General features: G+C 47.4%; 4 non-coding genes across 4 annotated transcripts; 3 read left to right on the plus strand and 1 right to left on the minus strand.

Annotated features, from left to right (window-relative positions):
- The first annotated feature begins 1,497 nt into the window (after positions 1–1,497).
- Positions 1,498–1,580, plus strand: TRNAL-CAG. Its single transcript has one exon. It is a non-coding gene; the product is annotated as a tRNA-Leu (tRNA).
- A 3,471-nt stretch (positions 1,581–5,051) lies between these two features.
- TRNAT-AGU lies at positions 5,052–5,125 on the minus strand. The gene has a single exon. It is a non-coding gene; the product is annotated as a tRNA-Thr (tRNA).
- A 3,582-nt stretch (positions 5,126–8,707) lies between these two features.
- Positions 8,708–8,780, plus strand: TRNAR-ACG. The gene has a single exon. It is a non-coding gene; the product is annotated as a tRNA-Arg (tRNA).
- A 454-nt stretch (positions 8,781–9,234) lies between these two features.
- Positions 9,235–9,307, plus strand: TRNAV-CAC. Its single transcript has one exon. It is a non-coding gene; the product is annotated as a tRNA-Val (tRNA).
- Positions 9,308–9,366: the final 59 nt, after the last annotated feature.

Genomic DNA, 9,366 nt, shown 5'->3' on the forward strand with positions numbered 1-9,366 from the left:
AATCGGATTCTAACCTTCTCTACAGATTGTTTTCATTTTTTCCTCCCCGAGAGGTTGGGTTCTGGCTTTTCAGGTACCGGGGAGCACCTTCCTTCGGGGATAGTCACCATGGCTATATGCAGTGAGCCACGTGCAGACATGGCGGCACAGGTGGGCGCGCACACACGGAGCCCACGCGCATCCCTTGCGAGCATCCCTTGCAGGAGCGCTTTGAGCTCCTGCACTCTGATTCACACCTGTTGGGCCCAGAGCCCTGTAGCACAGAGACCTGAACACTTCTGAATGCGGCTCTTCCACCTTGCCCTTAAAAGAAAGATTCACCCTAAAATAATGATCTCAAACTTGGGTGCATACGAACATCCCCTAGGGGTGGAGGGAAATCTTACCAAATGCCATTCCCAGGTGGCACTATCCACAGGCTTTCCCGTTTCACCTCCTGCGGATGGCAGAGCGGAGCGTCGGTGAAGAGCTACAGGGTTATTGTGCTTTAAGCGGGTGCCTCGCACACCTGGGCACGGCTGGGAATTACGCGGAGCGCCTGCTAGCCGCGCGCGGCTGGACTCTCCCCGTGGCGTCCGATTCGGTAGGTCGGGATGGGCCTGGGAATTTGCCTTTAATTGGTTCCCTGGGGGTGCAGATTTGGTGCATAATTGAAGAGGCGAAGCACTGGAGTCCTTCCACGGAATTTAGACGTAGCCGTGAAGCGCCCCGGAAAGCACGTTCTCGGGTGGACAGAGGCGAGACGACGGGTCTAAAATCCGCCTGGCGGTCAGCGGACTAGTTCGAGCTTTGTCTGAAACTCGCGCTTCGGGTCGGTGCTCTTCTGGGCACAGGGTGCTGACCGTGACGCCGGGCGAGAAAACCCGAAGCGGGTCCCGCCTGACCTTAGGTACTTTCGGAAAGTGGCTGCAGGAGACGCCTGGTGTCAAGGGCGCCCCCCGCCGGGTCTACGAGATACAGAAACGACTCGCTTTTTGTTTCCTTTGGGAACTATTGCAGTAAAACGCCCGTACAGCAACGCCCGCAGATCCTCATGCAGAGAGCTAAATGCACTCAGAACGAGACGCCGGACCAGCCGGTTCCCGGGGTGGGGGTCGGGGGCTGGGGGGCTAAGCACCGGCTGGGCGGTTTACAGGAGAGGCTGGGGAGTCTGCGAGCACCTGCGGGCCCGGCCTCCGCCGCACTCCCCGGCAGCGACCTGGCGCCTCCTGGGACAGCGTGTGCACTCCGGCATCGCGGGGGCTTTCACTATCTCACTAGCCTGCGGCCGAGAGGATGGAGAGTGCCCTGCCCGCACCCGGCCCGCCCCCCTCCGGGGGCCCGAATCCGAGGTTGCACGGCGGGTGCCCATCGGCCACCCGGCAACTGAGCGCCCCGGGCGGATCTCCAAGGCGTACTTTCGGTCACTCTTTCACCGGAGTTCTCGCGTCTTGAGGAAAGGGAATAGTGTTTCTGCAGACCCAGAAATAAATTTGGAGCAGCAGACACACCAGCAGGGTCAGGATGGCCGAGCGGTCTAAGGCGCTGCGTTCAGGTCGCAGTCTCCCCTGGAGGCGTGGGTTCGAATCCCACTCCTGACAAACTGCCGTTTTTCAGTGAACGTATCCCACCACCTTTTCCTATATTCTCCACGTGGAATAATCAGTTTTTAAAAATTTCTTATCATCGCTCTAGAATTAAGCACTCTGTACCTGGAAGACATTTAAAGACTAATAATTTTCATCTCATCTCCTCTTTCTTACATTCAAGAAATTGAAGGAATGTCAACTCCTAAATTACACTGATCTTTCCAGGGCCCCTCTTTTGTTTTGTTTACTTATAGATTTCTTTTTAATACCCTTTTCTCAATCTCACTTCCTATCTCCCACCCCCATAAGAAATTACTGGAGAAAGGTCATCTTTTTCTTTCTAAACGTGTTTGCAGAACATATACTTTTGCTTTTAGCTCTCCCGTTTTTAATTCACATAAATGACGCTGTTACATGTATCCCATTCTATTTTTACTTTATTCCTGCCCTACTAGGGTGTTAGGTTTGTTTATGTTGCTAGACCAATCGCTTTTAATTGCTACACAGAGATGGGCAAGGGTGTCTTTGCCTACTCACACAGGGATGACTCCCAAATTGGGCCCCACGCCTGGTCACCACAGAAAAGGGCGCCATCAGTGAACATCTTCTACATACTCCATTGTGAAGCTTTCCTTGACATACAGTGGGAGCCAAGGGCAGGTCATGAGGGCCTGGCAGTTTGCAAAATTTGCACTTCATAACAGGATCCAGGACCCAGGGAATGTGATTTAGAAAGACAGAAATTCGTGTTTAGTGACATCTTCAGAAATATCCCTCAGGTTCAAGTTTCCTGATGTCCAGCCTGTTTATCTTAAGCATTAATAGCTAGTTACAAATATTAGCAAACAATGTTTCTATTTTGAACTCCAAACTTGAGGATATTATTATTCTTACATGATTTATTGCCAAGCCACAAGTAATGAAAAATCTCAGGTAACTAGAATCTTCTCCTCACCTTTCCTTTTTTAAAAAGAAATCCAATCTAATGCCTGCTTACAAAGATGGAAAACAGGGTGAATCTGTTTTATGATCGCTGATATTCAGAATCATTCAGCCTTCTCCTAAATTCCTCAAAATTCACAGAAGCGTCCATACATACACTGAAAGAAAAGTGAATTGGTATTTCATAGAAAGATTGTCATCAGTAAGGTTAGAAAGGAACAACCAAACAAGGTTTCCTCTTAGTTGCCTAGGTGGCCACAAGTTCAGTCCATTTCTGCCCATTTCGAGTCCACACTTGGGCCTCGGCAGCATATGACAGAGGAGGAAATGGCAAATACGTGCAAAGAGAAGCGTTTAGAGATATCTGGAGGCCCAACAGGTTGGTTCAATGCTATTGAGGCTACATGGGCTTACCCCTGACTCTGCCACTTCTGAGCTGTATGACCTTCCAGGCTAGTGACTTTGTACCCCCGTACCTTGGTGCCTCCTCTTAAAGTAGGGGAAATAATGGAACCTTCCTTTGTAAGGATGCAGCGGGCATTGCATGACTTAGCATATATCGAGTGCTTGGCAAATACCAAATGCCTGGAAAAGAATAAACACCAGATAAATGCTACCTTTTCCCCCGACAGGGTATCTGCTATCTCTGGGGCCGGTGTGGAACTCTGGAGATCCAGAGACAGCCCTTGCCCCAGGACATAGACAGGTTGGCGATAAAGTCAGATAAAAAGCAAGTAGAGGAGTGTTGCTATCCAGGGTCAAATGGGAAACACAGTCCCTTCTTTCTCCATCTCCTCCCAGGAGAACCATAGCAGTCCAGCTAGAGACTCGACTTACTTCACAACCGGTAAATTCAAAAGCCACCCTTCCTGCTTTGGTAACACATGGTCTGTTTGAAAACGAAACAAAAACCCACGAAGCAAAAACAAAACAAAAACCCATGAAGCAAAAACAAAATAAAACAAAAACAAAAACCCCATGAAGTACATGATACTTCTCAGCTGTCAGGTCAAGTGCATCTGGGGTCTTCATGAGGCCACACATGGTGAGGATACTCAAAGGCCTTTGGTCATGTCCACACAAAGAAGAGTTTGAGGTGCAGACACACCTTCTCCCCTCATTGCTTCCACTTTGTAACCTCTGGTCACATGTCATTTCCTTTGCCTGGAGCACTTTGTCTATGTCTTCTCCCCAGCCTGCAGAAGTTGGTTAGAATTCTCACCCGGAATATTCCATTGCTTCAGTAACCAGTGCCCTTACCTCAATGGTGCAGATCTACTGAGGGCCTCTGGGCAGGAAGCATCCCAGGAAAGGCATTCCTGGACCCTGATGGATCCAGAGAGTGAAGCTTAAGTCAGATTCAGTAATAGTCATGGTCTAGTGTTGACTTCTACCTGGTGACTCAGCTGTCCTCTGCATTTGATAGACGTCTGTACTCGAGACCTGGAAGAAAGGCTTTCGTGATTAAAGGATGGGAGGATGTAGTGAAAAAATGCCTTTCCATTGCTGTGTGATGCCTATAAAGAAAAGTGGGAGTTAAGTGGCAGAGTGCGTGGAGCAATTCTCCATAAGAATAGAGTTGTTTCCTGAACTAGTCCTCAGAGTCCTGGGACATTTTGTTTCTACAGATAGGACAAGAGATCATAGTCAACCCTTGACCATCTACATAAAATAATGTGCTCTGAAGGTAAAAGCCAGCTGGTGGAACTTTCTGCACGGGGTGGTGGGGAGCTTGCTGGTGGGAGATGAGCAAGAGAGTTTCTAACAGCTACAGTGAGGTTCCATTTTTCTTGATTTGGTTTCTGTAGGGCCCTGGCTGCGAGTAGAACTCCAGACTACTTTTCCACTTCCCTTTTTTTTCCCCTTCCCTCTTGGAGAGTTTGGGAGTAGGCGCCTCAGTTCTTCTGGACTTCCTCAAATCAGCCTGGAAGCTGCCATTTTCAGGTCTGCTTGTTCTAGGGGGCTAGCCACTCTGATAATATAATCAAGTAGATGCTTGTCCCTGAAGACTTCTTTTCTGAAATCTTGATGACAAATATGTGTTCCTGTTTGATTTTCCCATCCGAAAAACTCCGGGCACAAAACCACCTTTTAAATTACTTACTTATGTTATGCGGCTGGGTTTTAGTGGCTGCCAACAACACATTTATCAATCACGGCTGAGGTTGGCCTTTCTAAAAATACCGCCTGCAGATTGGGAGTGTGCATTTGGAATTCCCTTAGGAAAGAGAATAGAATGACCTGAGATGATGCTGTTGCTTGTAGTTTAAACTTGGTGATTTTGCGTGCTGCTTTCCCCTGTTCCTTTAGTAATGTGCTAAAATGTATTACATGCGAAATAAAGATGTTGACATCAAGAAAGATAGAAATTCTTTCTCCCTAAAAGAACGCAACTTCATCTTATACTTTCTCTTTGCAAACAGTCAAAACGCCCACCCTTAGATCCGTATAAAACGCTTGAGTTAAATTCCGTAGGGGAATTTACCCTAATATTACACTTGGATAGATCGTCCTCTTCCTTGAGGGTGGGAAAACCACAAAAGGCCCCGCTGGGATTCGAACCCAGGATCTCCTGTTTACTAGACAGGCGCTTTAACCAGCTAAGCCACGGAGCCAGCACGACTCTTTGGGTTCAAATCGACAGTGAAAAGGAATGATCTTTGTTTTTCTTGGGTGCATTTCTGGATTTTTTTCACCATTGAGGGTCGGGAGTAGCCCAGATGCTTCTCCAGACCCTAAAGATGAAGCAGTTCCCGCTTCGCCCCGGGAAGACCTAAGAAACCGCGCGGCTACAGGAAAACTGAGTCCGCTTCCGGCGGCGCCAGAGGCGTCTAGTCCCAGAAAGTGCGGGGAGGGCGGTTCTCCTGCCTCCGAGCGGAGTGTGACCTGCGGCCCGAGGCGGGAAACGCGCTCTGCTCACCCCGGAACACTCCCAGCACCGAGAATTGGTCCCTCGGGAAGCGAGCTCTCGGTCCTATAGTTCAGTGTTTAATTAAAAGTCCAGTCATTCCTAACCCCATTTTTTTCCGTAAAATTGGGTTTCACCTGCTTGTTTCTTGCTTATAATGTTGACTAACGGAATTCTAGAGTCACACCTTAAAAATACAAGACTTCATATTTAAAACCCAGTCTTAGACAGAAAGGAGCGACCCCCTCTCCTCTGCAACTAGAGAGGGAGAGAAGCTTTCTAGTCCCAAAAACTTGTCCAAAGGATCTGTTTGATAAGGTGTCAAACTGAGAGCATTCACAAGAATTTCTATATTGTCATGGGGACTTGTGTATTTGTAACTGTTCCCAGTTTCTTCTATTCTCTGTAAAATAAATCTGTCCTTGGGAGTGAAATTTGAACAGAGAGCATCAGTGAAACTCCCAAGATTTTACAAATCATGGAGCCATAACTGTGAAAGTAACCTCCCCAGTGAAATTATGATTGGCTATGTTGCCTGAAATTTATTGTCATGGTGATAATTCTAAAATCCACATTTCAGTTTTTCTACCCTGTATCAACATTTGAAGGATTTTGCTGTCACACTCTAAAAGACAGCAGTTGGCACTTAACCTCCACCTACATGCATGATGGGGAGTGAGGGGCTGAGTGTGAAAACGTGACTCTACTACTAGATTTCTTATTTCAGTAAAACAGACAAAGTCTCTGAACCAGTTTGAGACTCCATGAAGTAAGCACCTATTTCTTTAATATTATAAGATTAACCATCATGTTATTATTAGCGTGCCTGGAGTCAGTATAATCACAAACTGCACAGTCACTTCTCCAACAGATTTGACCTAACTGTGGCAGGCAGAAAGATGATAGAACCAACAGTATTTTGTTTGGGTTTTTCCTTTGGTGAGCAGCTGTCAAAATGTGCACAGCAATTCTTGGAAGTCAGCTGTGTAACAAGCCAGACACAAATCTTGGTGGGGGGGGGGGGGACTAAGACTTAGAACTTAGAGCAGTCATTTCCAGAAATCTGGGTGTGAATTCTACCTTCTACTCAATTCCCAGTGTGACTAGCAAAGACCATGGAAGGGACTCTCACATTGGCTCTCTTGAACACATCTGAAATTGAAGAAGGTGCAGATCTCCATGTCATAGACTGCTGACAACAGGTGAGCGGCAGATAGTGACATTTTCCATACACTTGAGAGAGAAACCCGAAGGACAGTGTACTGAGACACAGAGGACAGAGAGGAGTCCAGCACCTGATGTGCTCGCTCGGCTAGGCTATGCTATCCAGTTATTCAACTGAACACTAATCTACAGATTGCTACAAAGCTATTTTGTAAATATGGCTAATATCTACAATTAGTTGACCATAATATATATAATATAATATAATATATAATACTATAATATCTACAGTTAGTTGACAGTAATATGGGTGAGCCTACCAGCTGAACCAATTATTATTTCCAACAGTTGAAAGGCTTTGAAAAAAAAATGGAAATTTTCCTGAGGAAAAAGAAATTCGGTTTCAAGATTGTCGCATCAGATCCTGCCTGACATTTTCTAAAGTACAGGCCCTCCCAGCAGAGTTCAGACTTGCCAGTCCTAGAAATACTTCTTCATTCATTCATATTCTTGTACTAGTTTTGTTTTTTCTGGACTCTGTTTCTCTGACTGGTACAGCCGCTGAAGAAAAGACTGGAAACTAGAAACTGGAACTTTCAGAAAAGAAGGCACGGGAGAAAGCTCTCCAAAAACGAATGAAAGCTTGCCTCCGTTCATGTCGGGTTGTGAACCTGAGAGAGGTTTGAAGCAGCAGGAGAAGCTTTCAAAATCTGCACAACAAAGGGAGGTGTTTGTAGACACTGAGGAGAGAGTAAATGTGGACAGGGCCTCCAGTTCTCTGAGCTGAAGCCCATTTTAGTGGTGCAAGATGGAATCAATGGCTCCAGTGACACCTTGGGATCTGCTCTGTCCATGCTGGGTATGTGATTAGCATAAAATAGGACCAAGAATCACCTGTTTGCTTCATTTCTGAAAATTCAAGCATCATTGTTCATGTTTCCAAACTTCTTTTTAGAAATCTCCTTTTGCTTCTGATAGGGAGGGGATAGTCTCTGAACTGGGTTGGGAAAATACATTTTTATCTGGACTAACTTGTTACTGAAATTATGGGTTTTCTTCGACTATGAATGTAGGCAACAGATCACGGTTGTATTTCAGACTTTTTGACTTTATCACTTTCAGAAATCACATATTTTACATCAAAGTACAGTTGTTACAAATTGCTTTAAATACCATTTATGCTCATGAGTGCTTTGAAATTACAGTATTTATTAGGCCTCCTGCTGTATATTGTCATTTCGTGCATTAATAAAGGAGCACAAGTATTACCATATCATACATTTTTTAATATTTTAATAACATATTCCAATACAATTGATTGCCCTTTGACATCTTCTTTATTTATCTTTTTTCGTTATATTTAAAAGTTATTTTGTGAGGCAGCCCATTGCCGCCAAAGTGCCCTAGGGGTACAGTACAACACCTCGTCAGAAGTCCTCTGCTCTACTGTCCTGGGGAAATTCCTTAGTAGATAGACTTTAATGTTATGCAGTAAGAGCAGCAACCTGTATGATCTTCCTAAGGGCTGCTGACATCTTATGAGTTGAAAACAACTATTTTCTAAACTCATCGCGTATGTCCTCAATATCGGGCAGTTTCACTCGGTGGGTTAACAGCCCTCAGCATGTTCGCAGCGCTCCCCCAGGCATGGAGATAACAATTACTTCTCCGAAATACAGAGAGGCCGAGTTCGCACACGGAAGAGATGCTTCTGTGCTTGCTGAGAAAGCGAACGCGTGAGGGCGTGCATGTGCGTGCGGGCCGATGCTGCTTCCCTAGCCTTCCCGGTTTGCCTTCAGGGGCTTATCGTGCTTGTTTTACTTAGGTAATGCTTCACGGTCGTAAGCCTCGCGAAGGGCAGGGATCGTATCTCTTTTCTCCTCGGATCGGCTTCTAGCGCCTCGAACCGCAGGTAACACAAGCTGGTGAGCGAACGCGTGGACGCGGGGGGGGGCGCGGGCAGAGAGCACGCGGCCGCTGGGGCGTGAGCAGGCGGCTGCAGGGGACCCGCCGGGCGCGCAGCCTGGGCAGCGGGAAGCGCGACCCCAGCGCGAGCGCGCCTCGCCGGGACCCGCCGGCGCCTGCGTCCTCACGAAGGCGGACAGGCGCCCCCACATTCCCGCGCGGGCCAGTGGCGCAATGGATAACGCGTCTGACTACGGATCAGAAGATTCCAGGTTCGACTCCTGGCTGGCTCGGGGCGCGCGGTTCTCTTTTATTCCTCTCCTCTGCGCACACCGCCGAGGTCTATGGAGTCCGAAAATTGGGGCGAAGGGAGGTTTACCTGCAAGTTCTCCGCGGCAAGAAGCCGGCGCCTTTAGCACAGCTGGGGTCGTCACCCTCTGTCGAGCCGGGGCCGCGTCGCTTAGGTGCGCGCGGAATGTGCACGGTGCCAGGGCATGCCCATTGCGGTCGAGTTTCATAAAGATTGAGGACCCTATTGTTTTCCTCCAACTGGTCATTTTCAGAATAAATGGGTAAAGATTTGGTTTTAGGTTTGTACACTGCAAGAGCTTGATCTGCGTTCAGTGGCACACTTCTTGTGAGCGCTCGGCGTGCACGGACGCACACGCATATAAATACTCATCTGCAAGGACGCGACGGCGTGTTGGGCAGGGAGAATTGCATTCTGGAGTAGTGTTCCGCCGTGGCGTTTCCGTAGTGTAGTGGTTATCACGTTCGCCTCACACGCGAAAGGTCCCCGGTTCGAAACCGGGCGGAAACAAGTGGTACCCTCTCTTTTAACTAATTAAAAAATTTTCTCATGCATTAAAAAAATAAATG

Source organism: Mustela putorius, unplaced genomic scaffold (genome assembly GCF_011764305.1).
Source record: "Mustela putorius furo isolate JIRA1106 unplaced genomic scaffold, ASM1176430v1.1 tig00000594_pilon_pilon_pilon, whole genome shotgun sequence".
In the NCBI taxonomy this organism is placed as follows: domain Eukaryota; kingdom Metazoa; phylum Chordata; class Mammalia; order Carnivora; family Mustelidae; genus Mustela; species Mustela putorius.